This window comes from Alligator sinensis, unplaced genomic scaffold (genome assembly GCF_000455745.1).
Source record: "Alligator sinensis unplaced genomic scaffold, ASM45574v1 scaffold352_1, whole genome shotgun sequence".
Taxonomy (NCBI): domain Eukaryota; kingdom Metazoa; phylum Chordata; order Crocodylia; family Alligatoridae; genus Alligator; species Alligator sinensis.
This window is the reverse complement of record NW_005842223.1, coordinates 931,822-947,637: the sequence shown is the minus strand read 5'-3', so window position 1 is coordinate 947,637 and position 15,816 is coordinate 931,822. Positions and strand designations below refer to the sequence as shown.

The 15,816-nt window shown below is 40.6% G+C and overlaps 1 protein-coding gene and 1 long non-coding RNA gene across 35 annotated transcripts in view; one reads left to right on the top strand and one right to left on the bottom strand.

The window, feature by feature from the left end:
* Window positions 1–15,816, bottom strand: part of MICAL2 (microtubule associated monooxygenase, calponin and LIM domain containing 2) — a 210,124-nt gene extending 194,308 nt beyond the window's left edge. For 30 of the 32 annotated variants that reach the window (XM_025208169.1, XM_025208175.1, XM_025208176.1 and 27 more), the window contains exon 1: window positions 15,494–15,602. The gene's annotated coding sequence lies outside the window, so the exon portion shown is untranslated. Of the gene's footprint in view, window positions 1–14,923; window positions 15,097–15,493; window positions 15,603–15,781 lie in introns of those variants that run through there. The other 2 variants (XM_025208170.1, XM_025208171.1) reach the window with 2 other exon arrangements.
* The window catches only part of LOC112550846, a 5,915-nt gene continuing 5,284 nt past the window's right edge, over window positions 15,186–15,816 (top strand). Inside the window, exon 1 of one of the 3 annotated variants that reach the window (XR_003094890.1) lies at window positions 15,186–15,255. This is a non-coding gene — a long non-coding RNA (uncharacterized LOC112550846). Of the gene's footprint in view, window positions 15,256–15,276; window positions 15,459–15,645; window positions 15,716–15,816 lie in introns of those variants that run through there. The other 2 variants (XR_003094889.1, XR_003094891.1) reach the window with 2 other exon arrangements.

Sequence of the window (15,816 nt, the reverse complement as noted above, 5' to 3'; positions counted from 1 at the left end):
CTCTTTCCAGGACTAAGCTTTGATGGGGAGGAGTGGGTGGGGGACGAAGTCCTGGAGAGAAGAAATCACCTTTCTCCCTCTTCCAAGGCTCCCAGAGCCCTGGAGTTTCCAGCTCAAAGCAGTCTGGATGGCAGAACATATATTTTGGTGTATGAAGTATCATATGTCTGCGTTTCCAAAGTAAAGAACGTAGGGGGCAGCCTGGCTCATGGAAAATTTTGAGAACTTTTGTTTCATTCTGACTTAGGTTGAAACCAAAATTTTAAAACATCAGGATCTCCTCTGAACCTCAATGCCACAGTTTGGTCAGTGGTTTAAAACTAATTCTGACAAGGGGTACTACAAATCCAGCATAAATAAAATATATTAGTCCTGGCAATCTACAATTTGAAAAAATACATTTATTGGCTGAATATTGCAAAAGATACGTTCTTTATTTTTACATAGAGGAGGTTTCCTCTTGTTCTCTGGCCAAACCACAATTGCACAAAACAACTGGAGATACTCATCACTTATTTGACACTGCAGATCTCTTATTTCTGCACATGCAACTCGCAGAATTTTAAGCACACCTCAGCACAGTACAGGCCAAGAAGGCAGAATTGGGGAGGGTGGGGAGCTTTCCTGGTGAAAATTCTCCAGTAGATAAAGTATACACATTATTTTTTATAAAAGATCAAACACTGATGTTGTGGCTTCCCATTAGACTCTGCTCCTCTCTCACTGTTTCTTTTAAGATGGAACTTCCCCCTTCTTATTTCAGAGGAAACGAAGTACCTGACATACAGGAGTACGGTATACCTAGACTGAGAGTTGGGCTTTATACCTATATGGAAGACATTAATTTTTAACTTATTAAAAATAAGGGGGTGTACCCAGTGGCCTAGTAGAGAAGACACACCACTAAATTGATAATACTGTTAAACAGCGTACTCATGTACATAAACAATGTACATGGGTACACCGTAAATGCCCAGACCATGTTGCATCCTCTTTCAAAAGTAAGATTATGATTCAGACAGTTCCTCAGATTGGCTCTACTTGGGTCTCCAGTGGCTGATGGTTCTATGGCAGCAACAAGCAACTAGACTTTTCCTACATCATGCATGGTTATCTGTATATCTGTACCCACTTGCTCCTTGCTGAAAGGCTGCACCGTTATAAGACAAGGGGCGATTTGTATATGGCTTTTCACTCTCCTGCTGCCAGGCTAAGTATGGCTTCTGGGCTTTCACAGCTGTAGGGTCTATATAGGAAGGTGGAGGTTCAATGATAAAGCAGAAGCTCAGAATGAACAGGGGGGAAAAACAAGGAACCATGTGCAAACTAGCTGAGATTAATTTTTTTTCTTTTTTGTTCTTTCTTTTTTAAGGGAGGAGGCAGCATAAACAGGTTGGAGGTGGAAAGGGAGAACAAAATCTTACTGCCTGCCTTACTATTGCATTTTCTTGCATACAGCACACCTTTCCTCAAAAAAACAGCTGCTGGACAATAGGGTATACATTATAAGCAAGGAATTATAGTAGCAAATGTTTCTCCAGCACATGCAACTGGAAAAGCAAAAGTAATGTATAACATGCTCCACAGGCAGCAGTTCAATTAGCATACCAGGCTCCTTAGTTACTCAGTTATTTACAGCTACTTACAAGTATTTTCAAGTAAAGATCTTTTTTTCTTCATTCTGACTTTCAAAAACAAGGTGTGTGTCTTATTTGGGGGCAAGTCATATGCAAGAAAATACAGTGTATTGTACAAAAACCCAAATGGCAGAGGCCACTGGCAACAGTTTTTAAAGATGAGGAACTCTCCTTCTTCCAATATTTTAAGCCAAACTTCAGACATATCACAGAACACTTGTTATTGCTAAACTGTTCTTTCCAGCTCAAGCTTGTTTTAGATATGCGAAATGTTTTGATTCAAACAGCTTAATGCTGTAGCTACCAAGCATAGTCCCTAGCATTACCACAGAGAAGCAACAACTGACGGGCAGTAATAAGTAAGAGAAGATCAAGATTGCCTTCCAGAGTAGCAATTGCAGTTTTACACACCTCATATGGCAAGATCCATCCTTCACATTTCTACTGTAATTAAAAATTGGTTATTTCAGCATTCACTACACCCACACGCACATGTGAGTGCTGTTCACCTGCACAGATTGTGCAATCATCTTCCTAAAAACAGGAGGCACGTACCAGAGGCTACAGACAGCTGGCAAACTGGCTTCAAGTAACTAGACAGACATTTTACTCATGACAAGCATTTTACTCATGACAAGCAGTCTTAGCTCATTCCAATAGTTAAACAGGACTCAATATTCAAGACAAATGAATATAAACTCATCTGAGAAGGATGTAAGGAAAGGAGTTCCAAAGGAAAAATCACCAACTTTAGAAGAGAAACATTTGCCGTAACAATACTTTCTTCTACAAATGGCATTACAACACTGAATTTTTACATGCATGAACAGGTCTCTCAGATAACCCCCACCCCTTTTAAAAAACTGTTCCTTGAAAAGAAATACTCAGAAAACCCACATTCTCTGACAACCTGCACACCTCTAAAAGTACGGTTCCTGGCTAGGGTCACCCCTTGTTCTACACTGAAAACAGGAAAACTCTGCTTGAGAAACTTCTCCAAGTCTCTCACAACAATACAAGTATAACAGTAACCTGTGGGTCATTTGAATGAAACTGTATCGCATCAAATTTCTATGTGGTATTATTAAGCCCTCTGGACAACAGGCAAAGGAAAACAGATAGATGAAATAATGCATTACAAGAGAAGAAATCTGTATCAACAAAGAGATTGTGTATTGTTTGACTGTATGATTGTTATTGTATGTATTGTATGATTGTTATGTATTCCTGTACGTATAAATGTATGATTATGAACAAGCAGAAAGATTCCGCTCCTAAGACTTCCTGGAAATCAAGCTAGAAGTGACTGCAATGCTTGCAGAGTTCAGATAGCTCATTTGCTCCACATAGTAGAACGAAGGGAATCTACAGTATCTGCCCTCAGTAATCTATGCTGATTGATAAAAAGTTGTGGGGGGGAGCGGTCAGGGAGAGAGAAAGCACATTATTCCACACTTTCATATTAGTATAAAATAGGTTCCTAAGTAATGCAATGTTACCAAATAATGGTTATTGTCAGCAAGGGCTGCTTTTGGTCTCTAGGTTTGCATCAGGGCTGCCTGAGCACACACACTTTCTTAGTAAAGGATATTTACTTCAGAAACCTCTTCCAAAGAAAGCTTCATCAGAACCCTTATTGGCTGCCTTGGGGATAGTCTAGGAGTCCTATTAATTTCCAGCATGTCCACATTTCATTGTGGTTTGTGACCATGCCAGACAAGCTCTTCTTCTTTAAATTGTCCATGCATGTGCCACACCCTGCATACCGACCATGGACATGACTGGCCCAGGCAAATGTCTGGTGCTATGAGGCTATATCCCAGGTTTTCAAGTTTCCTAGACAGACTGGAGTCTTTCTAGAGATTGCTTTTTGGTGTACTATGGGAGAACATTTCTTTTTTCCACAGCCAAAAGTGATTTTAGCTCCCCTTCACATTTAGCTAATATTCTTCCACGTCTGCACACTCCTTACTTCTGTCTATTCCTAGGTGGTCGGCCAAGACATGGATCTGGTGACTAAGTTGTTTCTGCCTGGGAGCGAATTACTTACACAGCAAGTTATCGCTCTACAAGACAATGACTTGCCTTTTCCAGGAATTTTCCGACATGGTGAATGCCCAGGACTCTGAAGCATTCACAGCAGATCAAAAGGCCCAGTGACTGCTACACTTATGCAGACCAGCACTTCTGAAGCAAAAGAACTAGCACAGTCTAGTGGGATGACATCACATTGCAAAGTAAATGTGCAGCATCTTTCAGAGCTTGCCACCTTGGACTGTACTTGCCCTTGAACATGTCTGAAAAGGCTGCATATGAGGAGGCCATAGGACTAATCTACCTGCACATGCAAGGACAGTCCCGGCTGGTTGGTCAAAAGTCCTGTAGTGGTTTCCAGCGTGGACTTGGAGCAACATGGTGTGCCAGGCAGGTGGCCGGGCAGGCATTGCTGCTGCTGTGCAGAAGCTCGGTATTTGCTATGCAGTGCATGACAAAGGCAGCAAGTTCACTTAAAATCAGTCTCAGTTCATGTATTGAGGTTTTGTGTGGTCACTGCAACAGAAAACAGGCAGGTTTTTCCTCCTAAATTCTTAAATCTGTTCCTGGTTCCTATTTGAGCATACTTGATCTTCTTCTTGTATCAGCAGTTGCACATCCCTAATTAAACTTTCACCTCTGAGCAGACATTTCCTGACAGGAAGACTCCAAAACAGCCGTGTGCCTTACTACTTTGCCAAAGGTTTATCAATCATCAACAGGTTAAAAGGATGGCCTGCAATCATTTTAATGACTGCCCAGAAGGCAGGGCTGGGGTCCAAAGTAGGATCTTCAGCTGAGCTGAGATAATGATGCCACCTTCACTTCACTCTACTTAACAACAAAACTATCTCAACAAATATCCCAGCAGTAAATAAGTCTAACCATCACATGCACAGAGTATCTGGCAGACAGCTAACGAACTTCTGCTGTAACATTCCAGCACTGCAGACATAAAACCGATTTGCTTCCATTTCCAAAAAAAGAAAAAAAAAATGAATTGTGAGTGTGAATGTGATCACCACCATCACCATAGCAGTTCCACAGAAGATAGGCTCCATTGTGCTTTTGCTCAGAATCCGCTCAGATCTGACCCCAGCTGACGGGGCTGGACCCAATGATCTCATGAGATCCCTTCCAGCCATAATGTCTATGAAATTAGATTCTCACATGTTTACCCAGTGATGTAACTCATCACACGAAGTCAGCAGGCTGCTAGAATTTAAGATTTCTCTTGGGAAAAAGAAATGAGAAAAATATGGAGTAGAGGACATATGCTGACAAAAAGAAGGAATAGCAGGAAAAGGGAACAAAACTTACACATGCGCATTATGGAGTGAATCCTACATCTGTGGGTGTATAATTTCAGTGGAAACGTTGTATGTAAAGGAGTTACAGAACTGGGACTCGGCCTACTACCTAATCATTTGCTTATGGAATTCCACTATAGTTACATATGTAAAGCTTTAATCTAAAATTATACCAACCAATAGTACCAGATTAAAAGAAACTATAAGTAAAAATCCTTAATAATAATAAAAAACCCAAAACAAAAACAAACAAAAACTAGACACATTTAGTTTTTCCCCACCCCCTCCCATTAGCCTGTCAACATTATCATTAGAGCCTTTACCATTGTTATAAAGCAAGTCCTATCATCTTAAATTGCACCATGGAGAGGATGGCAGGGTAGAAAGCAATAGAGGTACTATATCAGTTAGGGTGTGGTAAATGAAACTAATCAGCAACACTGCCGATGACTAAACATATTTCCTGGTATGTTACTACCTACCCACCAATAAGAACATAAATGTCTTGATCCTAATATTGACAGAGAATAAAGCTTAAATTACAAGTTATTCTGAGTTAAAACAAAACAAAAAACCCTTTATCCTAAAAAAAATCCAGTTTATATAATAACCATTTGCCCAAAGGAAGAAAAGACTTGTGTAGATTTAAAGAGAGATCCCTGGTTTCTAATAAGGGATTTAGATATTCTAAGAAGAAAAAGGAAGTAACCCTTCATTTCCCTATCATTAGTGCTGTGTATGAATACAGTTCTAGGAAAGAATTAAGCTTTTACTACTTTGCCTTTACTTGCTTGATCAAATACAGGAGAGGAAAAAGCATGCTAATATTGTTAATATTAATTTCTATTAACTGGAACTTTTGTTTTAAACTCCTTGGATTTTGTAGGGGACATGAAGGCTCCCCCTTCTGGAGAGTCTGAAATAGTTCCTTTAAGAAAGCTGAAAGTTCATTAGAATCTGGATGGAATCAGGAGCAGAAAGAAAAGAAACACAAAAGTTTCCCTTTACTTCCACTAAAATAACAAATGTATTATTTCAGGCCTGAGATGACACACTTTCACAACAGACATTAGACAACAGGCCCAGCCTGCATGGGAAAGAGGAAAACTGGATTCAAAATATGGGCTGAGAGACAAGATATATAATTTGCTTAACACGGAAACAGTGTCATTAAAAATAAATGTAATGAAGATTTCCATGAACTAATCAATGTTGTCATCTCAAAAATGCAATTTGGAAAAGATTTGGAGTCAGATTCATGTTATATTTGTTACAGCTTTAATCTGAGGCACTGACCAACACTGACAAATCAGTTGATAGCTGGGAGATGGGCCAGATAAAGGAAAGCTAAAAACACCATTGTTTCATTTACGATTAACTTGCAAGAGTTCTCTGACACACACACACTTGCAACAAGTTTGAATGAGGGTGAGGGGCAGGGGTTAATGTGCTTATTCCAATGCCAAATAAACCAGAGAAGTTTTACCATTCTTAGTTTATCTGAATGCTATACTAGGAAAAATGAAAGGGAAAAAAGCAGGCTTCAAGTTCCTTCGTTATAATAGTTTTAGTTCTGACAACACCCACATCTGTATGTGAATCAAATCTTGGACGTCAACTGCCAACACACTGTATGTTATGTTTACCTTACAAATCAATAGTGGGTCATGAATTAAATAGGGAGGCTGTTTAACTACAAAACTGTTTTTAAGAAGTAGGCACCTGTAATTATATTGGTTAACATTCTCAAAGAATCCTAAATCACTTACAAGTTTTCTTGTGATTAAAGCTCCCTTAAGAATTTTACCCATAATGTCACTAGGGGAGGGGAAAAAGCCCCAAAAATCTTTGCTTCAAAGCATGATGAAGTTTGAAAATGAAAAATAGTTTTTCATGTTGGCATTTCTTTGTAGAATGACCTGTTTTATTGGTCCATTTGAAGAGTGTATATAAATACTTCTTTAAAAAAGCTGACTCAAGAAAGTCTGTTAAACAGAAGGGCTGGGTCATGTGTGTATTTCAGTTGGTGTCAAGTAGCACCTTGAACCTAGCTTTGTAGGGAGAAGGGTGTTGTGAGCAACGTGTAATGAGTCTGCGGTGCTCTAAAATAGCAGTGCAGTTCTTTGTGTTCAGTATTAATGCAAAAAGACTGCTCTGGGAATTAGAAACAGATTCTAGCTCAGCTACTGAAGATATTGCTTAAATTAAATGATTCAGTTGTTACTTAATGATGAATAAAGGGTTGTGGAAATCAATACATTCATTAAATCAAAAAGTAACTGGCATAACTGACTAGCCCTGGGCATAATACTTAAATTCAAAGCAATTCCTGAACTTCTGCATTTAGTGGGGGAAAAGGAACTATGTAGAATACCAATGTATCAACTATACAAGATATTACTAAAAAAAGATTTTCTATAAATATACCTAGTCAAGGACTAGTCCAACAGTCCTTTTTCAGTAAAAACAACAACAAATTAAACTCTTCCCAACAACCTCAGAACAAGAATTTTGGCCCAAGTGAGTATAGATCAGGCTCTCATGGATTATTCCCACCCATGTAAATCCTTGTGGGATGCCCACTGTGGCATTTTATTCCCTGGAGCACAGAGATGGGTCCACAGGGAAATATGAACCTGAAGAGAATAGCCAATATCTTTTCCCCCAAGCCTGCAAAGACCTAGTGCCTCAGCCTAGGTCTCAAATGAAGCTGAACTTGCTACAGTATCTTTTCCCACATCAGTTACTACTACATCTGTTACCCAGACCAGTGGAAATGATTTCCCTAATGCAGCAAGGACTTGGTAAGTAAGACAGCTCCAAGGATGCATTAAATCTCCATCAGTGTTTGAACAGGGTCTTGAAGAATGAGACAGAGGGAAGGCTACATGCATTTCGGGAGCTCTGGAAGTGGCTGAGAAGCTCTTCACTTGTCCTCTCTACCCCTCTGTATCAGGGCTATTTCATATGTCCTTCACCAACAAATAGACATTTTTCATTCTAAGTAATGCACAGCAGATAGAATAAAGGCAAATTCTATCACAGGCGCGGGCAAAATGCAGCCCTCGAGCCAGATGTGGCCCACCAGCCCATTCTATCCGGCCTGCGGGGCCCCTAAAAAATTTAGAAAATTAATATTTATCTGCCCCTGGCTGCCTGTCATGAGGCCCTCGATGGCTTGCCAAAACTCGGTATGTGGCCCTCTACCTGAAATAATTGCGTGCCCCTGTTCTATCACGTATAGAGAGGATCATGGGCCTGGTGCATATTAATCTATTTTCCCACCCAAATATCCGTGTATCAAGGTTTAAATAGAAAAGTAGATAGGCACAACCTGCAATGTTAGTTGTCGCTTACTATAACACGCACAGCAAGTCTGCAGTACAGTTAAGGAGTATTATGTTACTGAGCTATTATAACTCACCTCTGCTTAAATTCCAGATCAAATACCTTCTCCCATACTTACACCAGGTAACCAAACCACAGGACAGTATTTCATTAAATATTTGGCATGTTGCATCAAGTTACCATTGGTATGCAAGTTTGTGTTTCATGGGACATAGTGGGCTTCTGCAACAAGGTAACGTTGCATAATATAGTATACCAGGAATGTACGGATTTAAACAAGAGATTTAAAACAATCCTCACCTTTAGGGCACTTGTAATAGAAAGTATGTCATAATTTGTCCCAGGAGCCTTTTGTGCACAGAAAGTGAGGATCTTTCATTTTTAGTATGAAGAAAAAAAATCATTGTTGCATTACATGGTTAAGTTTTTGCTTTAGCAGGGTTTGCTAGAGCATGTTTTAGTTTAGCACACAAAACCTGCATTCTCTAAAATGCATCTGTTAGTAGGCCTTGAGATTATTTATTAATGTAATTAATCTGACAATCACATACAACTCCACTATCCTGCTTCATAAAGGTTTGATATGGAGACAGGATCCCAGAAACTAATTACACCAAGCAGGTATTCAGTTATGTTATCTCTGCTCAAATGCGAATCATTCATCCACGGGTCACATCTGTGGAATTCATTTTCAAGCTTTCAACATGTTCATTTCTGATATTCATTCAGCCACACACATATTCTGGACACAAATACTGCATGCAGGATTGACAGCTGGTTATTTTAAAAATTCTGTATGAAGGAATTCAAAGAGGCTGTAAGGGTGCATTACTCAGTCACAGGTGCAGAAACTTGCAGATCAACAAGATGGTTCTAATCTTCAATATTCTGTTCTTCCTTCATTCATATAATACTAAATGGTTATCTACTATTCTAACCTGATTAAATTGGAGTATAGTAGGAACAACAGATGAGTTAATGATATTTAGGGAAGAGAAAGGCAGAATTGGAACAGAAACTCACTGTTCAGACTTAAAAGAAACAGAGCACCTTTCCTACAGAATATACAAGTTTGAATATTCAATATTTTTTTCATGGTCAGTTTGGATTGCAGTTAGAGCTAAAAACAGGACCCAGTCTGCAGCTCAGCTACAAAATGCTACCACTCCATTAGCCTTCAAAAGCAAACCGGAATATTTTAACTGGCAAGTGTGGTAACCACCCACTCCTTAGGAGTGACCTCCATTGCAAAAAACAGTAGAGACTTAAACATACATTCTGGGCAAAGTGCTCAGCTAATGCAAACCAGCACTGGCCCACAGATTTCACATCATCAAGTAGCCACGGTACATCCCATTACCCACCGCTGAATCTTTTCTTGATCTGATCAGCTGGAAAAAACTAAAGCAAAACTGTTGAAATATTTAGAAAAAATTAGAATTGGTGAAAGACAGATAAAATGTCAGGTTCTTAATACTAAATTTGCAATTTCACATGGCCCTAGTACAGCAGGTACTAACTGTATCAGAATGCAAGCACTGGTGTCAGTAACAATTGTTTTGCATATTGTAACTCTTCGCTTTTTATTATCACTGTGGCTGCACAAAGATTGCATTTACCTCTCCCAAGCCCATCTATATCGACGTAAAATTAGAGCAGATGATATAACTAAATGAACAGATGGATTCACATCAGCCAATAATCAGGATTAGTAATCATAATACTTCATCCAACAACATACAAACAAGCATTCCATTACTTACCAAACCTAAGTCTTCCCGGAGAAGAAAACAGCTATCTTTTCACTTTAGCTGTCTCCAAGGCTTACCAGTATATTTCATCTATGGATTGATTCTTTGAATCTTGACACATGCACAAGAATTAGGCATGAGTATTTTGGAAGAATTTAAAGTCTTTTCATTGACCAGTCTGGATGAGAAAAATTGTAAAATACCCACATACAGCTAGTAGCTTAAAATGCATTCACCCTTAGAATAAAAACACTATTTGCCTGTTATTGCATATACTGTGGATAACTCCTGTTGAGAGGAAAGTTTTGAACAACCACAGTGGAACACTTAAAAGGCACTACAGGCAAAACATGATCATCTTCCCATGGAAAGCTTCACATCATTTTTAGATATCTTAACTGTTTTCTTAAGGCTCGCACAATAGAAGAATAAATTGGAACAGCCCCTTAACTGGCACAATAGCTTGCCAGCCCAGTCAATAATCTCCAAGTTTAAAAAGTCTGAGAAGGATTTACTATGGTCTCACAGAGCCAAAGAAAGTGCTTTTAAAGACAAACAAACTACCTCCATAATTACACATTTGCAATGCCAGGCCCACTAAGTTTTAAGTTTTGTGTTGAGTATCTACTTAGCTGTGTGTAGCCAATAGAAAAAATTGCTGGCATCATTTTCTAAACTGAGGTGGGTAAAGACATGATGCCATGGGTGAGCAATAAAAGACAGGGCTAAACCTGTGCTCAAAGTGCTGAAGTAAGCTGTTGTAGTCCTATTAATAAAAATCAAAATTACTCTACAATAACGCAATGACACTGCTTGATCCGCGTCAATATTGCATCCTGAAGTTATTCCTCAAATGTCACAATTTTTAAATTTTAAAAATTTATCTGAAATGAAACCATGAGATGGTGAAGAGGGATAAGGGAGGGGACATATTTTGGTTGTATCAGTGTAACTGAGAAAAAACAAACAAGCAAACCCTGAATTAAAATTTATAAGAGATACTTCCACCCACTTGTATTGTAGTACCCTGGGGTGAGCAAAAGGGTGAAAATGGAGTCCGGCCACCAGCCGGATCCGGATCCAGATCCGGCCCACGAGACAGTTTGCTTGCCCCTGTACTACCCCAAAACCTCATTTAAGAATCTTGGTCACAGGGTGATAGGAACTATAAACAAACAACAGACAAGATGGTTCACTGGCACAAAATCTAAGTACCATTTGGTAACATTAAACTGAATTTCCCTCCAGTTACGGAATTAAGACATGGCCCAATATGACTAGAGTCCAGTTTCTAGGGAAGCTAAATAAGCTTTTATGTACTTGTAGTGCCAAGAGTAGTCATCTATAGATGAAAGAATTCCATTCTTACTCATCTTCATGTCAAAAATAAACTGAACAACTCCAGCTCTAGAATGTGTCACACTACAGAATTCACTCTGGATCTGTACAACTAATTTCAACAGTAATACAGTTACCTCAAGTCTCTGAATCAGTTTTCAATCTAGTTAATATCCTTAATTTAGAATATCTATGTTTTCCAGAAACAATCTAACATGCAATGCTGGTATATATGAATTACCAATTACCCTGTGCCTCTTAGGACGGCGGTAAGAAACAAAATACCTACCAGGAATAAGAGTGTTACATTTCAAAAGCACTGTAAAAGTGTTAATGGAGCCTCACACTTATCTATCACACAGGCTTGTTAAGTATTACCCCATTTTACAGACAGGGAAACAGGCAAAGATAAAGTTACTTGCCCAAAGGCACACAGACCTAGGCACCAGCAGAAGTTGGATTAGAACTCAGGAATGTCTAATTCTCAGGCCTTTGTTTCTCCGGCCCATATCATAAATTGCATTTCTTTAAAATTTTTCCGACTTTGTAGGAAGAACAAAATTGCCAAAGGTTTACGTTCTTTTTCCGCCAAGTTCAGTATTTATTCAAAGTGTCAGTTTATCAAAAAGAATACAAATATGTTTCGCAATAAGACCAGAAAGTACAGCTATGTAAAAATGTACCAACAGCAGGGGGTACCTGTTTGTTAATCAGAGTAGTTATAAACTGTTTTAGGATTAGTATCCCAGCAAATCACCTTGTCCACAGAGAAAGTTCTGGCTTAGAAAAGGTATTTTGGCTTTCCAGTCTCAAGCATAAAGATAAAATCAAGTGTTATGTATGGGTTGTAATCAATGTACTAACTGTTGTATGATGCCTCTACTTTTGGAAGGAGCTGCTTGTTACCCCTTTTAAGATACCACCACAACACTAAAGAATGAAAGAATGGGAAGAGGGGTAGACTCAAGGTCAAGAGAATAAAAAGTTTAAACTCGATTTTCAGGCTTTCCTCCAAATAGAAAAAAATGTCAGAGAATGAAGAAAGCAATGATTAAAAAAAAAGTAGTCCCATTTTTGAGCAAAGGTTTTTAAAATTCTAGCATGTGAACAGTTTAGGGAAAATAAATAAAAGTATTTGGCCTTGATTTCATCATGACATCACAAGACAGGTTCAGGCAGATTAGGCCAGGAGTAAAATTCTCAGCAATTCTGCTCATCTTTGCCTTAGTTCATAAACATGTTAGAAAGAAGACTAATAAAAATATTTCTAAATGTAAATAGCTAAAGCATCTCAGCAGATCTTATTTCTTGAATGCAGTGAGCTGTCTATGACTCGTCTTACAGGAAAGAGAAAGGATAGACATAATTGTATACCCTATACTTTTAAAAAATAATGATTTAGACTCTAAATTAATTATATATGTAAAGCCACATACACACACCCATCATACATAAGAATACACCAAATCATATCTGCTCAGCTGGCAGGTAATTTGTTTCCATTCACATACTATTGTATTTTAACATCCACTATTGAAGGAATAGAACTGCCAGGGCAGTAAGATAACTGGTATAGCTCCTTGCCAGCCAAGTGCCAGGCATTTTACAAAAGGTAATTAAATATTGGCACCTAAGAGGCAAATGAAGTGCATCTTTTTACTCTATTTTACAAATTTGGAACTGAATCACAGAAAGGTTGAGAGACCTGCCCAAGGTCCTTAGCATGAATTGGAAGTTGAACTAGAATACAGATATCCCAGCACACAATCCCCAATGAAAGGAGTATAGACCAGTGCTTCTCAAAGTGGTGGTCCGCGGACCGGAGCCACCGGTCACCGGTCAGCAGTGAGTTGCCAGGAAAGAAAGAAATATATTCGCCGGTCCTCAGCGAGTTGCCAGAAAAGACAGAAATATATTTTCAGAAGCATAAAATTGATATGTCATAGCTCCACAGTTCATACGTTCCAACACTCCAGGTGACGTCACATTGTGCGAGGTGAGGAAAGAGAAAGAAACAGCTGGTCACGCATTTGTGTAGTGCTGTTACACGCAGTTGCTGCCACTGGCTGAACCAGGCACCGGTCCCTGGCCCACTGGGAAAAAAAATGGCTGGGCCGCCCCAACAGATAGTTTGAGAAGCACTGGTGTAGACCATCCAACGGGGGGGCTCATGGGCCACCTGCAGCACCCAGGCTCCCACCCAGACACCACTCACCACATTGCTCTGGCTGCAGCAGCAACCAAGGACTCCAGGTTTCCCTTCCCTCCTCTAGCTCCCGCCCCTGCCCCTTCCCCAGGGGGGCACTACAGCACATCTCACCATGCCGGTGGGAAGAGGGGGTACCTACACAGCAGCAACCCAGGAGGCCTGTAGCCCCCACTGTTGTGGTCTATGGGGCCTCCAGACATTTAGAAGTCGGGTGGCCCTGGTATACCTAACCAGAAAAATCTAGCTGGAACAAAACATAGGTTCTTGTATAAAGTTTCTCAGTCGTGCCAACATACCTCAACTTTGACCTGCAGAGACCATCTTTAGATACATGAATGCATTTGGTTTCCATGCTCAAATCACCTCTTGGCTGAGATTGTCAGCAAGGTTGCCAATTGAGAACAGTATTTTAAAACTGACAAGAGACCTCCAGATCCTTTCATGTACACCAAAATGACATCAGAAATACACTAGTAGTTATCAGCTTGGTAAGGATTCAGTCCCATGACCTAAAAGGAAGATATTCTATACCCCATCATCAACAATTTTCTGAGCTAATTGCTCACTCTCTGCATTTCTAAATCATATTTTCAGCCCACACATAAAATGCAATTGACAAGACAATTACTACCATAGACTAAGCTACACTTCAATGCCTGAATAAAAATGTGTCAGATTCAATTAAAACCAATGTGTAAAAGCAGAAGAGAATGTAACATTGATAGATATGAGCCACCAACCTCCCAGTATGATAACACATGCAGACTGTTCTTAATATTGTTTCATGATGTTTACAAAGACATGTTCAATGAAAGTTAGCACACTGTCAGATAGCCTTATTTGTTTTTGTAAATCTTCCATCATAAAAGAGAGCAAAAGATTTCATACAGAAATACTGTAATTAGTTTGTTTGTTTGTTTTAAGTTAAATTGTTTCAGGGTGTAAAAGCTCCAAGTCCATCCTGCAGCAAACCAATAAAAAAGCTAGCTTTGGAGCAGACTTAGTTTTACTGACACTGTATCTGAGACCAGTCAAGGTGGAAAGTTTGCCTATAAGAGTCATCTAGCCAAGCAGCTGCAGTTAACTTTATTCCGTAGGAATCTTACTTCAGCAGATCTTATTCAAGTGGCACATGTACATCAGAGATGTGGCACACACCACCACCTCCATTTCTGTATTAAACCCTTCTCAACAAGTATGTACTAAGGAGGAAGCAACATCAGCTAAGGAGGAAGAACATCAGCCTAGCACAGAGCGCAACTGAAAAGATGCAAATAGGATACAAGAACCACTTACCACTTTCTAAATATTAAAAAAAACCCAAAATTTAGATTCTTAGTAGAAGATAGTCCACTATGGACCGTGGGGGTTGAAAATGGATGCCCGACTGTAAGTTAACTAGCCATTTTGAACTGACGCACCCATCTGACGGCCACTGCAATGCACAGCCTTCCTGAGCAGAAATAGCACTGCACATACAAAGGCAGGTGAAGTTAGAGAGCACTGGCTGCGTGTTCATTTATAAGCCCAAGGCGGAGCAAAACACATCAGCCAAAAAAAAAAAACCCCGGGGGGGGGGGGGGTTAGTGAGAAATAATTGGTTAACTTCCACGGATGATTTCAAGGAGGTGAGTGCTAATGGGAATGGGCTATCACAGGGCACATGATTCACCCCAGCCCGGTCTGACTTCAGTGGGGTTATTTCACGCGGACATCAGAGCTCAGAGAGAAGCAGGGGGGCTGCAAGGGCCCTCCAGAGGTCACCTGCTCCGACCCCGCTGAAGGCCGGTGTGGCCCAGAAAGGACGCGGCTGCCCCGGTCCTGTGCACAGGTCCGTGCTCGCTCCCACGCCCTTCCCAGCCTCACCTCTCCCGGCTCCTCGCTGCCTGCCCGGTCGAGCCGGAGCTCCCCGCAGACCCCTGCCCCAGGCTGGGACGAGGACCCGCTCCTCTCGCTAGCTAAGAGATCAGCTCCGGGATCGATTCACTTGCAGCCCCTGCGCCGTCTATACAGAGCAGCTGCGGTCAGCGCGGCGCCCGCACGTCCCGGCGCGAAGCCGCCTGGCGGCGGGACCGGAGCCAGGGGCAGGTGAGAGCCCCCTGGGCCGGCACGTGGGAGCTCCCCGGGCCGCCGGCAGCGCACGCACGCACTCACCGCCGCGGCATCCCGCTCCTCATGGTGCCCCTGCC